At 47.8% G+C, this 24,718-nt stretch overlaps 1 long non-coding RNA gene across 1 annotated transcript; it reads right to left on the bottom strand.

Moving 5' to 3' along the window:
- LOC139762029 (uncharacterized) lies at nucleotides 1-24,718 on the bottom strand. Its single transcript, XR_011715661.1, has 3 exons — nucleotides 24,562-24,718; nucleotides 358-538; nucleotides 1-92 (listed from the first exon to the last, which is right to left on the bottom strand). It is a non-coding gene; the product is annotated as an uncharacterized lncRNA (long non-coding RNA).

Genomic DNA, 24,718 nt, shown 5'->3' with positions numbered 1-24,718 from the left:
GTCTGACAGTAGAGTTTGCTGAGCAAGTTTGACATCGAGAAAAGTGCCTGCTTTACCTCGTCGTCTGAAGACGTCTCATAAAGGTGTAACTCCTGCAAATATATCCATCATATTGTCATATATCCATCAGCACAAGGAAAAAATGACAAATTTATATAACATTACTAACTGAGCCCCAGATGATATAAGATAATAAACATATATTGGTGCACATGTCTCCGTATTACCGGATCATCCCACTCACTTCGATCTGATTTCCATGTTCACATGAGAGAGTAAAAGCAGAGCGAGGCGGAGGCCAGGGCCTGCTGGAGCAACGTGATGGTCAACTTGTATGGAAGGAAATTCATCACTTACCTGTACTCGTGTGTGGCGGTACAGGTTCCCACTGGTCGCTTCACACAGCAGGACTTGTGCTGGTCTCGTCCCTTGTCCCGACACTACGGAGAGCTCGGGGTCAGACAGTGGTATGGTGAGTCATGACTACACCAGACTTGCACGATACTCACCCCCTCCCCTGGCCTGCTTCCTTCATCACCTTAAAACATAAAAAGGTAAACACACATTAGCTGGTTTCGTCTATTTACTTTCGTAAACAAATGATTATTAAAACATTCTCTACACCTCAACTTAAGCTGGAAGTACTGAGCAACATGCTGTCCACACCGCAGCTTTAGCTGACGGTACTGAGCAACATGCTGTCCACACCGCAGCTTTAGCTGACGGTAGTGATAACTGATGATGAGGACCCTGGCCAGGCCTTTTAACCCCCCCCCCCCACCCGACCTTAATAACTCATGATGAGGACCGTGGCCATGTGTTGAACTCATGTGACACAGCAACACCAGGTCACGGCAATCCACATGCTTGTTGTGTGACCCACCACCACCTGATTACGGTATCACCGACGGCGTAGTGGCAGTGAGACTGTTGTTTATAGTTTCTCCTCGTTAAGGCACTGGAGTGGCTTTTGAGGCAGCGCTAGCGAGAGGCGACAACTTGAAGTTTTCGAAGAAGATTCTGACACCTTTATGTTAACTCTTGATTTCTCATACCAAAAGGAAGGGAAGGGAGGTCTCGGGGCGCTGTGCCGTGAACAGAAACGGGAAACGTGTCCCTCTGCTTCCCATCCATGAGGGTGAAAGATGCCCCCACATGCTTGTGTATGAGCCTGGTATAGCACTCTTCTCCCTCCTTCGTCAACATATGGGGTCGGCAGAGGCAGAAAACAATTTAAATGTCGCTTCTGGCAGCGGTGGGCAACCCGAGAACCTCAGCCAGGAAACTCGCAAAAAATGTGGCAGGATTCCGGTCGTCTGGCAGCTCGGTCTCCCTCCGTCCCTCCCCACACTCGTCTACGGTTGACGTGTGATGATCCATACCAGTCCACTTTGGCCACACTTGGCCACTAGTAACAAGTTACTCGTCCACCGCTGACGTGATCCATACATCTTCCCCACCGAGATCCACACACGTTAAATGTTAGGGATCCAGTCACAGGCTGGTCTCCACCATTACTTTGATGAACGATCCACATGTTCACCGTTGACGTGATCCACATTTGATTTGTGGTATTCATACTAGATTATCGTCATGCTGGGCAGGTGGACGTGCGGTGTGGGTCAACCGCATGGCTGGTGCTGGTCCCGGGGGTCCTGCTGGTGCTGGTCTGGGGAGGGTCCTGCAGGTGTCGGTCTGGGGGCAGGGGTTATGCTTATGCACCAAAGTGTGTGTGCTTCGTCACAATAAATTTGTCGACTGGACGTAAGGAGGCAGCAGATACAGCAAGCAGGAACCGGCAACATAACCTGACCACGAGAGGTTACCTGGCAGCGGCAGGTCAATACTAGGAGAGGAGGACACCATCCTCGGCCATGAAGCTTAGTGTGAGTCTTACCGAGTGAGGTTCCACACCCTTCTTATGGTGACTTTTGACCTCAGGAAGGAGATCGAGGTTCCCGTCTCTGATGATCTTTATGTTCCAGCTGTTATAACACGCAGAACTCAGGCCATATACCAAGAGGCCAACATATACGTACACTTAAGGGCTATACACAAACGATGCTGCCCGTCCGTCAACCTCCTTGGCTCTTCCTCCCGTGTTACTCTCTCCCTTCCTCACACTTGTCGTCCCCAGTTGAATGTGCTGTGTGTCGCCGACGTCTCCTTCCATCTTTATGCCAACTTTTCCTCACCGACTGCGGGGCTAAACACGGCCGCCTCACCGTCAGTCTTGACACCCTTCTGTCTTGTACAATGACGGCGATTCACGTTTCTTTACTAACAAGGACATGTATCAAACCATATTCTTAGAACGAGAGTTAGGTACGTGATTCCATGGATCACCAAGGAAGATTCGGGTGGGTAGTGGCCCCCTGCTGCGTACACAATACCCCAGCAGGCCCCAGCCTACACCCATGAAGTGACCTGATTGAAATTTGTCTTTTTTTATGTGTCGTTGAATTTAACTGGCCAAGGAACGCTGGGAGCTTGATGGGGGTCCATATTCCTGGTGATTAAGGCAACGAGTCAACCATGGCCACAAGTCAACCATGTCTGCAAGTCAACCATGGCCGCAAGTCGACCATGTCTTAAAAGTTACAATTTTATGACGATCTCGACGTTCCTTAGGAGGCCACTGGGCTGAGTTGTCATCTTAGCCAAACTTGCAGTTGTTGATGACAGACATGTTCCATGAGGACCAATACATGATCCAATACACCCCAAGCTTCACAATGACCAGCTGTGACTCTACATCTGTGGAGCGTATTGATATTTACCACATTATATCAACCATATCATATCTTCACTCTTCAAAATTTAGTAAATAGTTCCATTGAGATATCCTGAAGGCATATTACTGGCTGGGTTCTCCCGCCTAGTCCTAGTCTGATGATTTAAATTTTTTTTTCTTTATTATACTTTGTTGCTGTCTCCCGCGTTAGCGAGGTAGCGCAAGGAAACAGACGAAAGAATGGCCCAACCCACCCACATACACATGTATATACATAAACGCTCACACACGCACATATACATACCTATACATTTCAACGTATACATACATACACAGACATATACATATATACATACATACATATTCAAACATGCTGCCTTCATCCAATCTCGTCGACACCCTGTCACACATGACATGCACCCCCTCCCCCCGGCGCGAGGTAGCGCTAGGAAAAGACAACAAAGGCAAAATTCGTTCACAGTCTCTAGCTGTCATGTGTAATGTACCGAAACCACAGCTCCCTTTCCACATCCAGGTCCCACATAACTTTCCATTGTTTACCCCAGACGCTTCACATGCCCTGGTTCAATCCATTGACAGCACGTCGACCCCATTATACCACATCGTTCCAATTCACTCTATTCAATGCATGCCTTTCACCCTCCTGTATGTTCAGGCCACGATCGCTTAAAATCTTTTTCACTCCATCCTTCCACCTCTAATTTGGTCTACTTCTCGTTCCCTCCACCTCTGACACACATATCCTCTCTGTCAATTTTTCCTCACTCATTCCCTCCATGTGACCAAACCATTTCAACACACCCTCTTATGCTCTCTCAACCACACTCTTTTTTATTACCACACATCTCTCTTACCCTTTCATTACTTACTCGATCAAACAAACTCACATCACATATTGTCCTCAAACATCTAGTTTCCAACACATCCACCCTCCTCCGCACAATCCTATCTATAGCCCATGCCTCACAACCATATAACATTATTGGAACCACTATTCCTTCAAACATACCCATTTTTGCTCTCCGAGATGACGTTCTCGCCTTCCACACATTCTTCAATGCTCCCAGAACCTTCGTCCCCTTCCCCATCCTGTGACTCACTTTCGCTTCCATGGTTCCATCCGGTGCTAAATCCACTCCCAGATATCTAAAGCACTTCACTTCCTCCAGTTTTTCTCCTCTCAAACTTACCTCCCAATTTACTTGTCCCTCAACCCTACTGAACCTAATAACCTTGCTCTTATTCACATTTACTCAGCTTTCTTCTTTCACACACTTTACCAAACTCAGTCACCAACTTCTGCAGTTTCTCACCCGAATCAGCCACCAGCGCTGTATCATCAGCGAACAATTGACTCACTTCCCAAGCCTTCTCATCCCCAACAGACTGCATACTTGCCCCTCTCTCCAAAACTCTTGTATTCACCTCCTTAACAACCCCATCCATAAGCAAATTAAACAGCCATGGAGACATCACGCACCCCTGCCGCAAACCGACATTCACTGAGAACCAATCACTTGCCTCCCTCCCTACTCGTACACATGCCTTACATCTTCGATAAAAAATTTTCTCTGCTTCCAGCAACTTACCTCTCACACCATATACTCTTGTTTCCTTCCACAGAGCATTTCTATCAACTCTATCGTATGCCTTCTCCAGATTCATAAATGCTGCATACAGATCCATCTGTTTTTCTAAGTATTTCTCACATACATTCTGCAAAGCAAACACCTGATCCACACATCCTCTACCACTTCTACCACCACACTGCTCTTCCCCAATCTGATGCTCTGTACATGCCTTCACCCTCTCAATCAATAGCCTCCCATATAATTTCTCAGGAATACTCGACAAACTTATACCTCTGTAATTTGAGCACTCACTTTTATCCTCGTTGCCTTTGTATAATGGCACTATGCATGCATTCCGCCAATCCTCAGGCACTTCACCATGAACAATACATACAGTGAACACCCTTACCAATCAATTAACAACACAGTCACCCCCTTTTTCAGTAAATTCTTCAGCAATACCATCCAAACCCGCCGCCTTGCCAGCTTTTATCTTCCGCAAAGCTTTCGCTACCTCTTCTTTGTTTACTAAACAGAGAAGTACTATTCGAAATATCGATCACAGAGTAATAACGATGCATCATTTATATAACAATATATTACTGCTTAACCAAGTTAAACTGCAACTTATGGTTCCAGTTCCTTGCTTACTGCTATGGAAGTTAGTTACATACTACTATAGAGGTTCGTCACTTAATGTTGTCCTCACTTACTATAACACTGGGGGCGTGACGGATCCCTCTCTCATGGCTGTGTTGGGGCGTGACGAGGCCCTCTCTCATGGCTGTGTTGGGGCGTGACGAGGCCCTCTCTCATGGCTGTGTTGGGGCGTGACGAGGCCCTCTCTCATGGCTGTGTTGGGGCGTGACGAGGCCCTCTCTCATAGCTGTGTTGGGGGCGTGACGAGGCCCTCTCTCATGGCTGTGTTGGGGCGTGACGAGGCCCTCTCTCATAGCTGTGTTCGGGGCGTGACGGAGCCCTCTCTCATAGCTGTGTTGGGGGCGTGACGAGGCCCTCTCTCATGGCTGTGTTGGGGCGTGACGAGGCCCTCTCTCATAGCTGTGTTGGGGCGTGACGAGGCCCTCTCTCATGGCTGTGTTGGGGCGTGACGAGGCCCTCTCTCATAGCTGTGTTGGGGCGTGACGGATCCCTCTCTCATGGCTGTGTTGGGGAGTGACGAGGCCATCTTTCATGGCTGTGTTGGGGCGTGACGAGGCCCTCTCTCATGGCTGTGTTGGGGCGTGACGAGGCCCTCTCTCATAGCTGTGTTGGGGGTGTGACGAGGCTCTCTCTCATGGCTGTGTTGGGGCGTGACGAGGCCCTCTCTCATAGCTGTGTTGGGGGCGTGACAGAGCCCTCTCTCATGGCTGTGTTGGGGACGCGACGGGTCCCTCTATCATGGCTGTGTTGGGGACGTGACGGGTCCCTCTCTCATGGCTGTGTTGGGGACGTGACGGGTCCCTCTCTCATGGCTGTGTTGGGGACGTGACGGGTCCCTCTCTCATGGCTGTGTTGGGGACGTGACGGGTCCCTCTCTCATGGCTGTGTTGGGGACGTGACGGGTCCCTCTCTCATGGCTGTGTTGGGGACGTGACGGGTCCCTCTCTCATGGCTGTGTTGGGGACGTGACGGGTCCCTCTCTCATGGCTGTGTTGGGGACGTGACGGCGCCCTCTCTCATGGCTGTGTTGGGGACGTGACGGGGCCCTCTCTCATAGCTGTGTTGGGGGCATGACGGCGCCCTCTCTCATGGCTGTGTTGGGGACGTGACGGGTCCCTCTCTCATAGCTGTGTTGGGGACGTGACGGGTCCCTCTCTCATGGCTGTGTTGGGACGTGACGGGTCCCTCTCTCATAGCTGTGTTGGGGGCATGACGGGTCCCTCTCTCATGGCTGTGTTGGGGGCATGACGGGTCCCTCTCTCATGGCTGTGTTGGGACGTGACGGCGCCCTCTCTCATGGCTGTGTTGGGGGCATGACGGGGCCCTCTCTCATGGCTGTGTTGGGGACGTGACGGGTCCCTCTCTCATGGCTGTGTTGGGACGTGACGGGGCCCTCTCTCATGGCTGTGTTGGGGACGTGACGGGTCCCTCTCTCATGGCTGTATTGGGGCGTGACGGCGCCCTCTCTCATGGCTGTGTTGGGGACGTGACGGGTCCCTCTCTCATGGCTGTGTTGGGGACGTGACGGCGCCCTCTCTCATGGCTGTGTTGGGAGGGCAATGGGGCCATTGTTGAATGAAATTAAGTGGAAACAACACAGAACTCAAGCTCTTGGTCTGGACTTAAGTAAATATTTCTAAATTTGCCAGTTTAGATATAGTTGTACTCCTAGATCATCACTTGTCATTCGCTGTATAATTCTGAAGTAATGGTGAAATGAAGCCTCGAATCTTTCTTTTTTTTTTAAGTCTGTGAAATATCTGGCGTATATTTGTGGTGAGGGACGGATGGAGGGAGACTGAAGAGATGGCAAGACGAAGCTGAGACGAATCGGTGAAGCGGTACAACTTGCCATGCAAGACAGGTGGTAAGTAGTACTGACCACAACAGCTCAATTTATTCAGTCATGTGAAAACTCAGTTTTGACATAAAAAGGAACCAAGCATTCACTTCAGTGTAACCAATATTGTTCTACCTATATGTGATCACTACTACCTGATAAATACCTCAGTGACGTCATCATAGTCAATCAACGGTTCAGTGGGGTTACGGTGAGGGCTCAGTCAGGTCAGGTCAGGAAGGTTGGTTCTGTGAGGGGCTGAGGAAGGATTTACAAGTTGGTTACACGAATTACTTTCATCTTACGACTCAAGGTACAATAATCATGACGACTTTTACAACATACAAAACAACGGTTGTGGACTGGTTATGGATAAAGTACGAGTTCTATATTGTTAACATCACGACTACCCTCTGGGAGCGACAAAGGATGTAAACAAAGGCAGTTAACAACGTGCGAGATGGAACATCATGTATCCTAACCCTCCTTTAATAACCCACCCACGATGTGTAACATGTCTCTAATATCACAATACAGAAACTAATATAGATTATCACATGTATCTCATGACAAGAGCACACCAGCCATAACTCATCATAACAGGGGGCAGCAGGAACCATCAGTGTCCGGTGAGGGCTACAATGGCGGCAGATGTAAACACAGGCCAGGGTGAGGGCGGGCGGTGTTGCGTGACTGGCGGGCCGGCCGGTTGGGGCGGGAACCTATCAAACGGCGGTTTTCTAGGTGGGCGGCATCTGTGGGGAGGATGGTAGTGTGGGCATGGGGACCACGTAGGAGGACCTTGGATGGGTTGAGAGACATGACTACACAACGCTCCAAGCGGAATCTGCGGGTAGGTTGGTCCAGCAGGAGGAGGAGATGCATGGAACGTGTCGGTGTGAGTAAAGCGGAGGACGTCACAGGGAGAGCATTAGATAGTAGTTGTGGCAGTTGTTAGACGGAGTGGGACGGGCTGAGAGACAGGACAGGAGGGTGTTGGCCGTCACTTGCAGGATTGAAGGAATCTTGCTATCAATTTTGTGGTTTTGGAATCCCAGCAACATTACTCTTTTTGCAATCACTAAACTAGACATTTTCACACCGTTTCCATAACTATCATAGATCTATGTCCATCAGGTTGTTATGAATAATCAATAGAGGGTCGAGCTCCTGCCTCACGATATCCATCTGACCCTGTCCTCCCTCTCCCGCCTCACGCACTGCCTCCCTCCTTCCACCCAGCCTCACGTAATCTTTACCACTCAACAAAACTCCAACTGTTCTGGGCATCACATACGACACACATGATCTTCATGCCCTACACCACAAACAACACAAAAGAAACAGAAAAACCAAATGTCTTTCAACCACTAACTGGTATCAAATTTGGACAAGAAAGATTATTATTCCTGAGAATCCTTCACAAAAGATTGATTTGTCAATCTAAACTGCGCGTCACTTGCCTGGTCATCCAACATGGCAAAAACAAATACAACAAAACTGCAAACTACGCAATAAACAGAGATTCAAGGACCAGAAGTAATGATAGGAAATTATAAGGAAGGAGAAGTTAGAACAACGTGGGTAAAAGCTTTATCAGAATACTGGAGTACACTGTCCTACCTTGTGAGACATCCTAAGACTATCAACTCTACATCAAAATAAACGAGTATCTAATTGTTATCTGCCATTAGTCAACAAGCTGTTCTTATGAGGAAAACCTTAAGGTTCATTATAAACTGTATGACTCTTTTTATGTTATGTTTCAGGGTTGAGCCAGCCGCAGCTCCAGTAAAGAACTTTTCCCATTTGCTCTTCCCTTTAAGGATACCAGGGCAGTGTACTGTCCTCATACAGAAACGTCCTTCAACTTTTTCTTAACTACCTGCTAGGGGTGGGGTGTGGGAACCTACTGCTGCACTATCTTGTCTCTACATAAATAACCACATAAGACCACTTCATACAACATCAGGTTTGCTGTTCTTTATTCTTCCGGTGTACACCCATCCTTCTCCCACTCAGTCCTTCTCTCCCTGCACCCATCCATCTATGACAGCTCGGATGTTTGACGAGCCCAAGTCATTACTTCCTGCCCTTTGCTGCAGCCGATGCTAAACCTTCCACTTCTCCCTGTTGCAGCTTACAGCTCCGTCATCATCGTTCCCTTCCCCAGCCCGCAGCCCTCTGCCCCACCAGAAGCGATCCATGAACGACTCAGCGATGGTCACGCTGCCTCAGGCTAATGAACTCTGACCCCCCCCCCCCCTCTCCCAGCAACGGCCGGTGCTTCCTCCCCTCGCACTCCACACACTGGTGGGCCGATAATGCAGCACCACGCTCACCTCCCAGCCCACCCGCCACCACTATCACCAGCACCACCTCCAGCACCATCATTACCACCACACACCACCACCAGCACCATGGACCAGAAGGGTTCTTGTCCCATCAGAGAGGGAGGAATGGTATTAATGACAATTGTGTGCTACAAAGCTCGTTAACACCGCTAGCCATACATACATAATGTGTCAGGACTCTGGTACAAGTGCAAACATTATAGTGGGAGTGAAGACACGTCACATTAGGTGCACAATATACAGAGGATCAAAGAATCTTGGTTATAACAGATCATCAATACATAATGAACAGGTTATAATGACGCTGACAGTATCAAAGGCAGTTGAGAAACGGGTTCGAGTGGTCCGGGGGAGGTTAAAGGTGTATTTAACTCAGGTAATTACAGGATACATAGTGATACTGACGGTAACATGTAAAGAGTTACGTGGTTGTCGTAATAACATTACCAACACAGAAAATAATTTGATAACAGAGTTGCCGCAGTATACAACATAACTCCAGTTCTTAAAACAAAAACTAAGGACAGTGAAGATGATCAGCCTCCTGACTGACTGACCGACTGGTCATGTCCAAGGCTCCAGTCACGGACCAAAGTCGTCACCAAGACCAGACCTTAGTCCATGAAAATTGCCAGAGACGTAGAGGGGTAAGGAGAGATGAAGTTGACCATAGCACAACACAGCCCAACTCCAGGTCACCCCAGCAGATTAAATTGACCTTAAGAACCTAAGAAACAACAAAAAATGCTCCAGAAGCTATCATGCTGTCTGTAAACAATACAAAGACACGAACAAACTACAGACCGAGAGAACATCATCATTCGAATATATAAATCTAAAAGTCTTCCCACAAACTAACTAATGGAATTTAGATTCATAAAAGAATCTGAATTCCATTCACATCCCTGATTTTGAATGACCTGTCCCAGGCTGCCTAAGGCGATGGCCCACCTTCATGGTCAGGTCAAGTAAGGTCAGGTCACGGAGGCAGAGACTGCTGAGTTTTGTTTCTTTCAGATTCTTCACCTCTGTGTTGGCGTCCAGCACAAGGTCTCCTTCAGGAGAAGCTGTTGACTCACACACACACACACACACACTAGTACGTGAGTAGCAAGATGTAAGTGTTGGGGTGAGGCACGTAACACTTGCCGGTCTAATGGTTAAAACACAAGATGTTGGAGGGTTAGACGATCGGGCCACCCCATGGCGCGGCCGATATCTGAAGGTTGACCTTAAACTTGTCAGTATAGTGAAAGGTTTTAGGAAGACCTCAGGAGGAGGAGGAGGATGCCGTTCATCCAGGCCTCTGTCCTCGCCCTCGACGGTCACGTTATTTCGGAGTTCATTTGATGTGTTTGTGCGTGATGACCTTTGCCTGACGCTCACACTTCACAAATATGAAAACCATCCATTGTTGTGTTGGCTTGATGATCAACCGGCCAGGAACCACCTGACCGGCAGTTGGCCACCCGACCACAGGTCATCCTGGCTGGGAACAACTTGAAGAGAAAACATTAAGACGACGCAGGTCTGAGCGGCCATATTATGGCTGACTAACCCACCCCAGAGAAGGTTCGCCCACATCTTGGTCATTATGTCTAATGTCACTTGGTAAAGACAATACCTGATCCACTGGCGACGACAGGAAATGACCAGGACCCTACTGACCTCGCTTGACCCTGTTACTAAGTTCTATAATTACCGATTTAGCCGAGTTATCTGAGGATTACCCAAACCCTCGACCTGACGGTAACATGATATTGTCATTTTGTTAAATATTCCTGATACAAATATCATCATCCAGGAATGTAACAGTGCTCGAGAAATGCGAAACATTATTTATCCTAACTGGTAGAAATGAAGCGAAGTAGACCTACAACTTTCATGATATGTTCGCTGAAGGTGCAAGACTGCCAGCAAGTCTCCCCTCCTCCCGCACGCGAAGTATTCCCTCATACCCCCGGATATACAGTCAGCCCCCATATCCTCGGATATACAGTCAGCCCCCATATCCCCGGATATACAGTCAGCCCCCATATCCCCGGATATACAGTCAGCCCCCATATCCTCGGATATACAGTCAGCCCCCATATCCCCATACTCCAACTTTTATGCCTAGAGACATTGTTCTCTCAGCACTACTGAAGATACGAGACAGAACCATCAGTCACCATCAGGACAGAACCATCAGTCACCATCAGGACAGAACCATCAGTCACCATCAGGACAGAACTATCAGTCACCATCAGGACAGAACCATCAGTCACCATCAGGACAGAACTATCAGTCACCATCAGGACAGAACTATCAGTCACCATCAGGACAGAACTATCAGTCACCATCAGGACAGAACCATCAGTCACCATCAGGACAGAACCATCAGTCACCATCAGGACAGAACCATCAGTCACCATCAGGACAGAACTATCAGTCACCATCAGGACAGAACCATCAGTCACCATCAGGACAGAACCATCAGTCACCATCAGGACAGAACCATCAGTCACCATCAGGACAAAGCCACCAGTCACCACTGATGGTACATCTCCAACACAGTGGTGGGTTGATCCAGGGTGGGGACTGCAGGTCATAAAGATGACAAGGGTTACCAGCGTGAATGGTGTGGATGATCAGTGTGGCTAATGGGGGTTATGAGGAGGGAGGGATGGGTAATGGAACTGGTCCAGTATGGCTGGCTGGTGAGGATCACTCATAACATTCAGAAGAAAACTGAAGGCGGGAGAGTAGCGAGGGGGTCAGCATGAACTATGATACAGTGGCTGCTGACTGATATATAGCAATTAAGACAAGATCTGTACAAATAATGTTAAACCTGATTGTTGGTACTGGGTAACATCTGGGCTCCTAGTTTCAGATACGGGGGGTGCTAGGAGGGGCCTAAGGACTCTAGGGTGTAGAGCTCGAGAATCTAACTACTCGACTGCAACACATCCTCCAGCCAGGCCCGCACGAACAAGTTGGACCAACAAATAGCAGCAGCAACAACATGGTCTGCCTAACCTGATCTCTCAGACGTCCGCGCACCCAACCATCTGGTCTGGCACTGTAGTCAACGGTAACAATCTCTGCTGTGCTCGTCACTGTGGGACGTTGACCAGTGTCCACGTGGACACAGGTTACACTGCTTGGATCATCTGACATGATGATACACACATCAGTGGTACGAGTGTTGATATCTGTCTAATCTGGCCGCATACACGTGTCAGGCCACACGTTCCAGTCACTCCACACTTACAAGTCTAGCTACACACACACACACACACACACACACACACACACACACACACACACACACACACACACCAGTCAAATTACACCTACCAGTCAGGCCACACCTACCACTCACGCCATACAAACAGTCGAACCGCAACGACAGTGTGACCACAGTCACAAGGAACACTTCCAACTTTATGTTAGACAAGAAAATACTTGGTGCTCTGAGAGGCGGGGGAGGGGCAACACTGAAGAGTCGGTGTTGTGGGTTTATTGGTAGGATCGTCCAGGACACTAGACCGTGGCGAACTGTGGGTACCAGCACCGCTGTGGGAACCTGACCACAGCAAGGGTTACTAACACAGCCGCTCTGGCTGACGCACTCTGAGGGCTGGGACACTGAGGGCTGGGACAATCTGTGGGTCAGGGACACCCTGAAGTTTGTGTGAGTTCCAAAGACCAAGGACACGAGAGAGAGAGAGAGAGAGAGAGAGAGAGAGAGAGAGAGAGAGAGAGAGAGAGAGAGAGAGAGAGAGAGATTAACAAATGGTCAAAGGATACGTATCAGGATACTGTGGAGAGAAACATAATGAGTCATAATGCATGTGTCAGGTTAGCGCCCCAGCATGGGTGTAAGGTGACTCTGGTTGCAATAGTCTGGCTGACCCTGAGGGTTGGTCATCCGACCCGTAGCCTTAAGCCAATCATTCATCAACACTAGCGGATGCACCTACCATGATTATATCATGAGTGAAGAACCATAAGTAAATGTTCTACTAACAGGATCAATAGATGTTATCATCTGACTCAGATTGTGCTATATAGATCGTCATGCGAGGCAGTTTGCCCTCGTATTGATAGCCAACTGAACAAATGTCAACTTTACCAGCAGTTGCTCTTGCAGCTGAGTCATGATGTACACAGTTGACTGTTGTAATGTTAATCAACACTGAGATCATTCCTACCCAACACTGTAAGATGTGTGTAAACGTTTCATCCATAACAATGTTCTTCCTCACGTACTTAACTGACCTTATTTGTTGTATACAGTTTATCTATTAGTATTTACCTTATCATGTTATCCTGTCGATGTTATTCACCCTTTGTAAACTGTTAACTTACTGTGTGACGTATCTCGTATGTCAGTCACAGAAGGCCAGACCCAGGACCTCTTGCATGTTTTTTGACAACTTCCCACAGGATGGGTAGCATTACACAACGCATTCAACATCACTCGACCCACCAGGTCTCCACCACCCTCAGCTGACCCATACTCATCTCACTCACCGTCATCCTGGGTGGGTCACGTGACATACTCTGTTGGAATGTTTTGGTAGTTTACTGAACCAATTTTGGAGAGTTAGTTGTTGTGACGCTGTCCTGGCCGTTCATAGAGGCCACAAACGCTGCTATAAGTGTCTGTACTTGTACGTTATCGCTTGTGTAGTGACCCACATCTTAGCGAGCGCAGGAGCAACAATCTTCCCCGTCTATCAAGACGGTGGGAAGGTCCTGCAGCATTGATCGATGATTCTGAGGGTAGATCGGTGTCAGACTACCAGTGGCAGCCACTAACCATCGGTGGCAGCCAATGACCACCGATAGCAGCCACTGATTACCGGTGGCAGCCACTAACCACGCCCTCCTGGGAAGTAGCACCGTTACACCAGGTGTTCTGGTGGCTTAGTTATTAACAACATAGGCACCAATAGTACACAATCTATTGTCAGCCCAAGTTTAAAGCTGCCCTTCTCCTGCAGCAATTGTACTGGAATCAGGAAGAACTGGATCTACATGTATCAGAGCTAGACGAGTCGCGGGCGATGGGTTCCCAGCTCCGGTGGTCACGTGTGTGCTGCAGCAGGGCGTGGGCCACCGTCTCACTAGCTTGCAGACGATGCAAAGGCCGGAGAGATAATGAATTTTTGATAACACTACAGAAAGAGAAACTACATTGTCACTGTGGAGAAAAGTTCAAAACGCAGTTAGAAGAAACATCTTAGTGATACTGAACTTGAGGAACAGATAGGAATATAAATCATAGGTTTGATGAAAAAGAAATCAGCAGAGATCGAAGCGGATACAACATTGTATTAATGTGTGGAATAAAGTCAGTGAAGTAAGTGGTTGAATCATGTGTAGACACCATGTTAGCGGGGGTCATCCTGCAACTCTACAGATTGACTTGCAGCACTATGATCTTCACTCTTGATCACCTCATGGACATATGCACTAGAAAAAGTATACAAAAATCAATAACAAAATCACTAAAGAATATCAAGAGTCCGTCGGTGAGGAGTGAGGAAGGAGAGTGACCCAAGTGACGCTCAAGATTGGAGCATGATATGTGGTGTAAGCGAAGATATTTTTCCAAGGAAGGTTCTGCGATGCCGTCAACTGTTGATGTTATTTTGGATTCATTTCATAATTCAGTAAATTGCTGGGCGGGTTCTGTACCAGGCCGGCTGCTGACCATGGTTTCATTCTTGTATGGAGAGGTTTACCATACGTAATACTGATGGTGAGTTTGTAACCCAGTTTTATTTTCTTGTAATGGCCGATCCAAGTGATCCCTGTCTGGGGTAAAATGTTGATGTTGGAAACAAAATGATTTGTGTACAAAATTATTCAGAGGAGTTCTTCATTACGAGCCAGAATATCATGGGACAATATACGAGATTAAATGGTCGAGGATGGTTTTCGCAAATTCAAGGCAATAATGTATGTTTAGGTTTGCATGCTGTTGTGTCCCACGTTGAACACAACAGTTGTGGACGTCTGCAGACTTTGATCGTAATGTTCCCAGGAATTATTGCCGAAATTTTAAAAACTAAAAAAAAATATTTTCTGATAAGAGATTACGTCAGACTACCGAGATAAGCGAACCAACATCTTCCTGAAGGAGACAGAGAAACTGAGGGAGACTGAGAGACTGAGGAAGACTAACAAAGACTGAGGGAGGAGGAGGTGAGAGGAAGAAGGGTATGAGGGATGAAGAACACCAGAGGACACTAAACTTCAGTACTTCAGACAGAACTCAAGCAACGTTTTATACTCAAACTTAGAGTGACTAATATAGCTTGTTTTGTCTTCCCTTTTTCCCATAACCATTTTTACTACTCAGAAACAGATCTGACAAACGCCCACCGATACATGAATAATGTCATCATCTTTCTTCTCACATTCTGTTTTTCTGTCCCCCGATATGGATACGATTGCCGAATATTTTGTCCGGCGTCAGGACGTTACTTTGACAACTGGACAAATTTTGATGTCAATAAGATTGGAAGGACCTGACTGACTGAATCACATCACTAAATGCACACTGAAACTCCTCTACTTTCATGTACTTACCCCGAGCCATGTGCTCTCCAACCTTGCCATCAATGAAATATTCCCTATATAATGCTACACATATAATGCTATACATGTAATGCTACACATATAATGTTACATGTAATGCTATACATGTAATGCTACACATATAATGTTACACATATAATGCTACACATGTAATGCTATACATGTAATGCTACACATATAATGTTACACATATACTGCTACACATGTAATGCTATACATGTAATGCTACACATATAATGTTACACATATAATGCTACACACTCAAAGAAAAGTTTAACGAATGATCCCTGAGGACGCGCCACACCACGCCGGTGACTGGCGGTATGTGAGTGACGGATGACTGACGTCACGCTAGCCCTGCATGTAAATGTGTGACGTCATACTAACCGCGTGTGTGAAAAGGCTCACTGCATCTCGACGGGTGTTGAGGTGGGCCTGTCTGTCACCCTCCCGTAATCCTCAGCTCCCAGCCAACTGTCAGCTACTGTCTAGCCACATCCCGTCCACTGCTGTCTAGTCACATCAAGGCTCCAGTCACGGACAACAGTCCATAGAAAGCTCGGGCCTTAATTGAAATATAGAGAGGTTAATGAAAGTGAAAAAAGAAGAGACGGGGGAAAATATATTCGAATTTTGGCGTAGGTGAAGAACCTGTCTGGCTCACAAAGCACCACTGTAACGCTCCTCAGTCAGGACGGTAGCAACATTCTGGGCGGCTACTGTCAACAGCCTACAACCTAATGGGTTGCTTCAAGGGCAGGGGGCGGGTACTCCTGAGGTAGCTGGAGTACTGGCAGGGGCGTGTACACTACACCTGAACCCTCCCTCTCGCTGGCAACAAGTTTACGTCGCTCTTTGATCCGGGACTTGTACAACAGACTTCCTGTGTTCACTTTATAAACTAAGTTTACAGTTAGTTAGCTGAAGGTGGTCTCGTTAGGCAGACATTCCTTTCTTCATCGTTAGAGATTATTTAGAACACTACTGGTAGGGCAAGGCTCCGCAGATGAACCTTTTTGACACACTGGCCATCATCACTGTCAGTGGTGTTGTTTAGACTCATACTTACTCAAAATATGAGACAAGATGCATCAGTGTGATACTAACGCAGGCAGGAGAACCAACTGGTGGACTGGGACCTGTAGCAGGAGCAGTACGATGTTACTTCCTGCAAGACCGACCAGCACCCAGTGAGTCATTGTACGTCAGTGGGAAACAGTGAACACTACAGTGCCAGTGCTGCCTGTACTTCCTCCATGCCTTATGGATCGTACACTCACCTCCTGACCCATCCAAACATTGCCTTTGTTTATTCCCAGATATTCAGTAACTCCTTCACTTCTCTGATGTGCAACTGTGATCATACAGGTGACACCTCGTTCATGTACAGATGCACGTGATAAACAGCGAGTTTCACCGCAGATATTCGGCAGTGCAATCGCATGTTGGCTGGGAAGGAGGGGGTCGTTTGTCTCCTTTAGGCTGATGGGGATGGGGGAAGGGGGGGGGGGGTAGTGCCTTGTCCAGAACAAGTATCAGGTACACAAAAAACGTGAGGAGAGAGGCGGCTCGGGGCTTGGCTCACTGTTCCCAGCCACTCCCTGGGAACTCTCCCTCACATCAGCCACTCCATGAGAACTTCCTCGCAAACCATACACTTCCTTCGAACTTTCCTTCATATCAGGCATTCCCTGGGAACTCTCACACCCAGTACCCCCTGGGAAACTCTCATTCACACCAGGCAGTCCCTAGGAACTCTCCTTCACAACAGCAACTCCACGTGAACTGTCCCTCACACAAGACACTCCTTGGTAACTGCCTCATACCAGCTACTCCCTGGGAACCCTGCCAGCCACCAGGCAGTCCTTAGGAACTCTACCTCGGGCCAGCCACTCCATAGGAACCCTGCCACCCACTAGCCACTCATACCAAATTATCTCAAAACGATCGTCAGAGACATGGAAATCTTTCTGAAAAATCTTTCTTCTTAATATTTAGAGTCAGCGTTGGATGCGAGTTTCTCGATGGTTCAGCTCCTTGGAGGCACCAGGCCTGATGGTTCTCTGATCCTTCAGAGAATCAGATTATAACATTACTTTCAAGGAGAGAGCATCGCTCAGCCTTTCCAAGTCTGATGATTTGTAAATGCCAAACACCACTTGGTATCCTGTGATGAACACACCATGTACTGTACACTGTATCATCTCCAGGGAAAGGACCCTGGGCTCATTTGGATCCAACCTTAGGTCCATCATCATATCAAAAGAGCATTTTAACTACAAATGAGAGGGAAATGGCTTCCCTTCTAAACATGGATTACGATTCATAGTTTATTTTCAAAATTTGTCTGATTCATGTAAAACAAAACGTATATCTGGGCACCGAAAGTGAAGACTTGGACATAGAAAATACGAGACATCATGAAATACTTAAATATATAGACAGACAAAATCCGAACAAATCAACTGGTCAAATGATGATTTCCCCAGAACATTAAAACAAAACAGCCAGCAAACAGTTCCCATCACTAAAATATTCAAGAATTCAACAAATCGTTACAGGAAAGAAAAGTGACAAAAGAATGTCTCGGCAACTTTCGAAAAAGTCTTGTAGGAAAGGCACGTCACAGTACCGTCCTGTCAACCTAACTTCAGTCTGAGGAAAATTGTTAACAACAAAATTTAGAAACAAAATCGTTGACTTCCTGGAAGATAACATACTTATGGCCGACCATCAACGTGGACTGCCGAAGAAAAATATTCTTAACAAACTTGGGAGATATTGTTTATCATATGGGACACCATCATGACCTGTGATGTTGTACACTTGCCTCTCGTGAAGCCTGGCACAAAGTACAACGTACTATATTGCCAAGTAAAATGACACAGGACGACTGTGGTCAGGGGAGTGACTGGCTACTGTGGTATACCATGGTAAACCTCCCACATGACTAGTCACCTCTCACCACAACACTCACTACCAACATCAGTACTGTCACCATCAACGACCTGGAGACAGGACTCACCATCAACGACCTGGAGACAGGACTCACCATCAACGACCTGGAGACAGGACTCACCATCAACGACCTGGAGACTCTTTAACATAAGATAACTCGGGGAATGTCCGGCCTCCTTCGCCTCCTGTAGGTGGGAGATTTTGGTAGGGGGTAGAGGGCAGGGTGCTAGGGTTGAGGCAGGTCCACGAGGTTGGGCTTGAGGTAGAAGGGACCTAATCATTGTAGTGAAGGGTGACGGGAAGCCGGGCAACTGTGTTGTCAACGTTCCAACGGTACTTTGGTACAGGCTCCCAGCAAGTGGCAGTGACACGTGCGAGGTGATCACGAAACTTTGAAATCTGTGTAAAAGTCCAGGTGTGAAGGACGCGTATTGCGGTGTACAACACCCAAACCGCATCACATAACTACCTAAATTCAGTCACCAGTATATTCCCACACACTGCATACACCTACATACCTATCCACCCAACCAGATACTGCATTATTCATAAATACGCACACTTACATCTACACGTGTTGTGTTTCCTCATCCTTATGAATGATGACGTGATGGCTGGCTGCTCAGTGATAACAAGTCAACGTCCCTACCACGGACATTACCGTTACAACACCTGTTCCCACTATATCGCCCTCCACGACACCCTCATCAACCTACACACCACCACCACTCAAGTGTCCGTCAACCTACACACCACCACCACTCAAGTGTCCGTCAAACAAAAATCGTATTAACCTATTTTCTAATGCAGTCCCACCCCTTCATGTCTCACTAGGTCCCAGTCCCCTCCAGGCAAGTGTTCAGCCCAATCATTTTGAACGACTAACTGGAAGCCAATCATCAGTACCATCATCAGCCAATCGTTTCTCCTTAAAATTTTCTCAAACTTATCATAGATACCCACCCGAACTAGTCGTCCTCCTCTCTAACCTACTGCACAACATGTGGACAACTAAAAAAGGTGCAGCAAAGTGGCATGTAAGACCATCCTCGATCCCTCCTACATTACCTTCCAAGAGACACAACATGAATTCCGGTGGTGTAGCATCACCATTCCTGACCATAACACATTCACGGGCCGCCTAGGGTCGAGCGGATGGGTTCGAATCCTGGTAGCGGCAGTTAGTCAACCCAGAAGTTCATCCTCCACTAAAACTTGGTTGATAATTATATCGTTTATGAGACGGCATAGGCTTGGGTATTCAGTTGCCTGTGCCATCTTAGCTTTCATGTAGAAAGAAAAAAAATGTACCTATGTATGTATGTATTTAATGAGCTTTACTAACTCCACACACGCCATTCATCCCTTTCTGACAACACAAGGACCCTGCCGGAGCCCACTTGTTGTACCCAACGTCCGTTGCCTACCTCCTCCTGCCGGGCTAGCAAGCCAGATGTAGAAAGTTGTTATAACGGAAAAAGAAAACATACTTCTTACCCATCGACCATTTTATGTTGTTTCTTTCATGATATTGTCTTAACTTCGGCTATAAGTAAGTCAATGTCATTATCATAATTATGATCATTATTATCATGATTATGGTTAATATTACTATCATCATCATTATGATTATGGTTAATGTTATCATCATCATTATCGCAGGGCACAGCGGGCTGGCCATACGGACGTGTCAAGTGTAGGGAGGTGAGGGCGGCGCCCTGAGGCAGACTGACCAGACAGACACATGATGTGGACTACACCAGTAGTGGCGGCGACCCTCCTGGTCTGGCTGTGTGTTGCTGTGTTTGTTTCTGGGTATAGACATCCTCACATGTGATAGATACTGCTGGATCTTCTGTTCCTGCTGTTGCTGCTCCCTCATGAAATGCTGCTGCTCTTCCTCTTGCTTCTCCCCGGGCTGGACCTGCTCCTGCTTGCTCTGCCAATGCTGATGTGACGAGAGAAGTGTGGAGCAGCCACCACTGCTGGCAGACGACCTTGAAGCAAGTGATGGCGAGGCCTGGCTTACCCCCACTAACCACTCACACTACACAACCCTACCTCAACACACATCCTCCCTCTCTACCTTTCCTTTTCTTCTCTTCTCGCCCTCTCCTGCACCTCTCTCATCAGCCATCATCTGAATTTTCTTCTTCATTCTTTCTGATGTTCCTTACCTGCCATATCTCTTCTGATGATTCTACTGTTCTGTTACCTGCCTCTAAGATTTGTAACATACACTGAAAACATTGTTCACCAGCACACCAGCTACACCAGCACACCAGCTACATCAGCACACCAGCTACATCAGCACCAACTACACCAGCTACACCAGCTACACCGGCTAAACCACATACCAGCTACACCATCACACCAGCTACATCAGCACACCAGCTACATCAGCACCAACTACACCAGCTACACCAACACACCAGCTACATCAGCACACCAGCTACATCAGCACCAACTACACCAGCTACACCAGCACACCAGCTACACCAACACACCAGCTACATCAGCACACCAGCTACATCAGCACCAACTACACCAGCTACACCAGCACCAGCTACACCAGCTACACCACATACCAGCTACACCATCACACCAGCTACATCAGCACCAGCACATCAGCTACACCAACACATCAGCTACACCAGCACACCAGCTACACCAACACACCAGCTACACCAGCACACCATCTACATCAGCACCAGCAACACCAGCACACCAGCTACACCAACACACCAGCTACACCAGCACACCAGCTACATCAGCACATCAGCTACACCAGCTATTCCAGCACACCAGCTACACCAGCACACCAGCTACACCAGCACACCAGCTACACCAGCACCAGCAACACCAGCACATCAGCTACACCAGCACATCAGCTACACCAGCACACCAGCTACACCAGCACACCAGCTACACCAGCTACACCAGCACACCAGCTACACCAGCTACACCAGCACACCAGCTACACCAGCACACCAGCTACACCAGCACACCAGCTACATCAGCACCAGAAACACCAGCACATCAGCTACACCAGCAACACCAGCACACCAGCAACACCAGCACACCAGCTACACCAGCTACATCAGCACCAGCAACACCAGCACATCAGCTACACCAGCACACCAGCTACACCAGCAACACCAGCACACCAGCTACACCAGCACACCAGCTACATCAGCACCAGCAACACCAGCACATCAGCTACACCAGCACACCAGCACCAGCAACACCAGCACATCAGCTACACCAGCACACCAGCTACACCAGCTACACCAACACACCAGCTACACCAACACACCAGCTACACCAGCACACCAGCTACACCAGCACACCAGCTACACCAACACACCAGCTACATCAGCACACCAGCTACACCAACACACCAGCTACACTAACACACCAGCTACACCAGCACACCAGCTACACCAGCACACCAGCTACACCAACACACCAGCTACACCAGCACACCAGCTACACCAGCACACCAGCTACACCAGCTACACCAGCACACCAGCTACATCAGCACACCAGCAACACCAGCACACCAGCTACACCAGCACACCAGCTACATCAGCACCAGCAACACCAGCACATCAGCTACACCAGCACACCAGCTACACCAGCAACACCAGCACACCAGCTACACCAGCACACCAGCTACATCAGCACCAGCAACACCAGCACATCAGCTACACCAGCACACCAGCTACACCAGCACCAGCAACACCAGCACATCAGCTACACCAGCACACCAGCTACACCAACACACCAGCTACACCAGCACACCAGCTACACCAGCACACCAGCTACACCAGCTACACCAGCACACCAGCTACACCAGCACACCAGCTACACCAGCACACCAGCTACACCAACACACCAGCTACACCAGCTACACCAGCTACACAACACACCAGCTACACCAGCACATCAGCTACACCAGCACACCAGCTACACCAGCTACACCAGCACACCAGCTACACCAGCACACCAGCTACACCAACACACCAGCTACACCAGCACACCAGCTACACCAGCTACACCAGCACACCAGCTACACCAATACACCAGCTACACTATCTACACCAGCTACACCAGCACACCAGCTACACCAATACACCAGCTACACTATCTACACCAGCTACACCAGCACACCAGCTACACCAACACACCAGCTACACCAGCACACCAGCTACACCAACACACCAGCTACACCAGCACACCAGCTACACCAGCTACACCAGCACACCAGCTACACCAACACACCAGCTACACCAACACACCAGCTACACCAGCAACATCCACTAGAGTTATCATTCCAAACATAACCGCTGCTTCTCGTACAGGACAAGATTATTTGTTCGAATCTACCTGAGGATCAGTTGAACTATGACCTTAGTATTGCATATTTGTATGCACATGGCGTTGGGTTGGGCTGCGATATGTTAATCCAGGTTAGGTTAATATAACATGTGATGGTTGGTAACCCTGATAACAAGGTAACTATCACCAACCACTTGAGTCCACCTGCAGCAGAGTATGGGTTATGGTGCCCATGAGCACGTCTGGTGTACCAGGTGTAGATAAAGACACATAATGCCTCCACCACCCACATCTATACCCCACCTCACTCATCCCCAAGCCCACATTTAACATAGTAACACCCACATTAGTACCAACACTTACAATACCACCATTCCTACTCCCACGTAAGTGTCAGCATTTACACTATTTCTTCAAAAGCTTGTTTACCCTCTGATTTGGTGACTGACCATAACAAGTCACAGATATCGTCTTGTTCCTGGACATCAACCCTTATAAGATGTACCACAGGTGGTCACACGTTAGTATCTCGAGCAGACCTCCACCTGGGAGGACGTTCTGCCTCCAGCTTCCAGGGGACAGAAGTAATCCTTTGTACTCCACCTCGTTGAAAGATAGTCATGGCTATGCACGGTACCCCCACCTCCACACTTACACCAGAACCACACCCACCAACAAAGCCACAGATCCAAATGAGGTTACAACCCTTACTGGCATCACAGGAAACGAGGTAACGGATCATACAGCTAACCTTGCCACCACCAGAGATCAGACAGACTGTGATGCTTATCTCTCCGTTCGACATCTGATATCATATTAATATCAACGACACATGCCGAGCGCTGCTCTAACCTCATGCAAAACTTTTCCAGTTTCTGATATGTGTCATAGGGACAGTCTCTTGTAAAAAGATAAATATGTTGTACGTCAGTTTTTTTCAGACGTTCCCCAGCTGGACCCCACGTGAGGTCTGGGTAACACTTGGCTGGCTCATCCGGACACTGGCGCCCAGCCCCACGCTAACACATCGTTAAGGAAACCTTGTTTTTTTCTTACAACACTGGTATCCTGGTAAGGCCGAGAGCACGGAAGGATCCTTTGACAGGAATGATTTATATCCTATTAGGATACACTCCTCCAGGATGGCGCCCAAGACTACCAGATGTGCGCCCACATTTGTTTACTGACGTCATCGGCCGATCAAAGAGAACAAACATCTGTGAATGTTGATCCATCAAGACAGTCATGCTCGACACACTTATCTACACAAATATCGTATATGACTAAGAATCATTTGCCACATATACGTAAATATCTACAAGAAAGACTGAGCTACTACGGTCCCACTGGAACACAAACAAGCGCATTCAAATATTACTTGTAATTGTTTACGTTTTATAAATGATATATCAAGAGGTTAGGGAATGTGCAAACAATAACAGAATAATACAGTATTGATAACATAAACTTGATCGTAATACAAACATGTATTTGTGGCAGAACGATGTTCATCTTGCTGATCTCTCCTAAGTGTAGCGAGTGACGACATTAATAACACCACATCCTCACCCTACCAGTTGCTGGCTGGCACATCCTCACCCTATCCTCACTCTACCAGTTACTGGAAAACACTGAGAAACAA

The sequence above is a fragment of the Panulirus ornatus genome, chromosome 42 (genome assembly GCF_036320965.1).
Source record: "Panulirus ornatus isolate Po-2019 chromosome 42, ASM3632096v1, whole genome shotgun sequence".
In the NCBI taxonomy this organism is placed as follows: Eukaryota; Metazoa; Arthropoda; class Malacostraca; order Decapoda; family Palinuridae; genus Panulirus; species Panulirus ornatus.
Note: the sequence above shows the minus strand (reverse complement) of the source record. Positions and strands in the feature narration are given on the sequence as shown.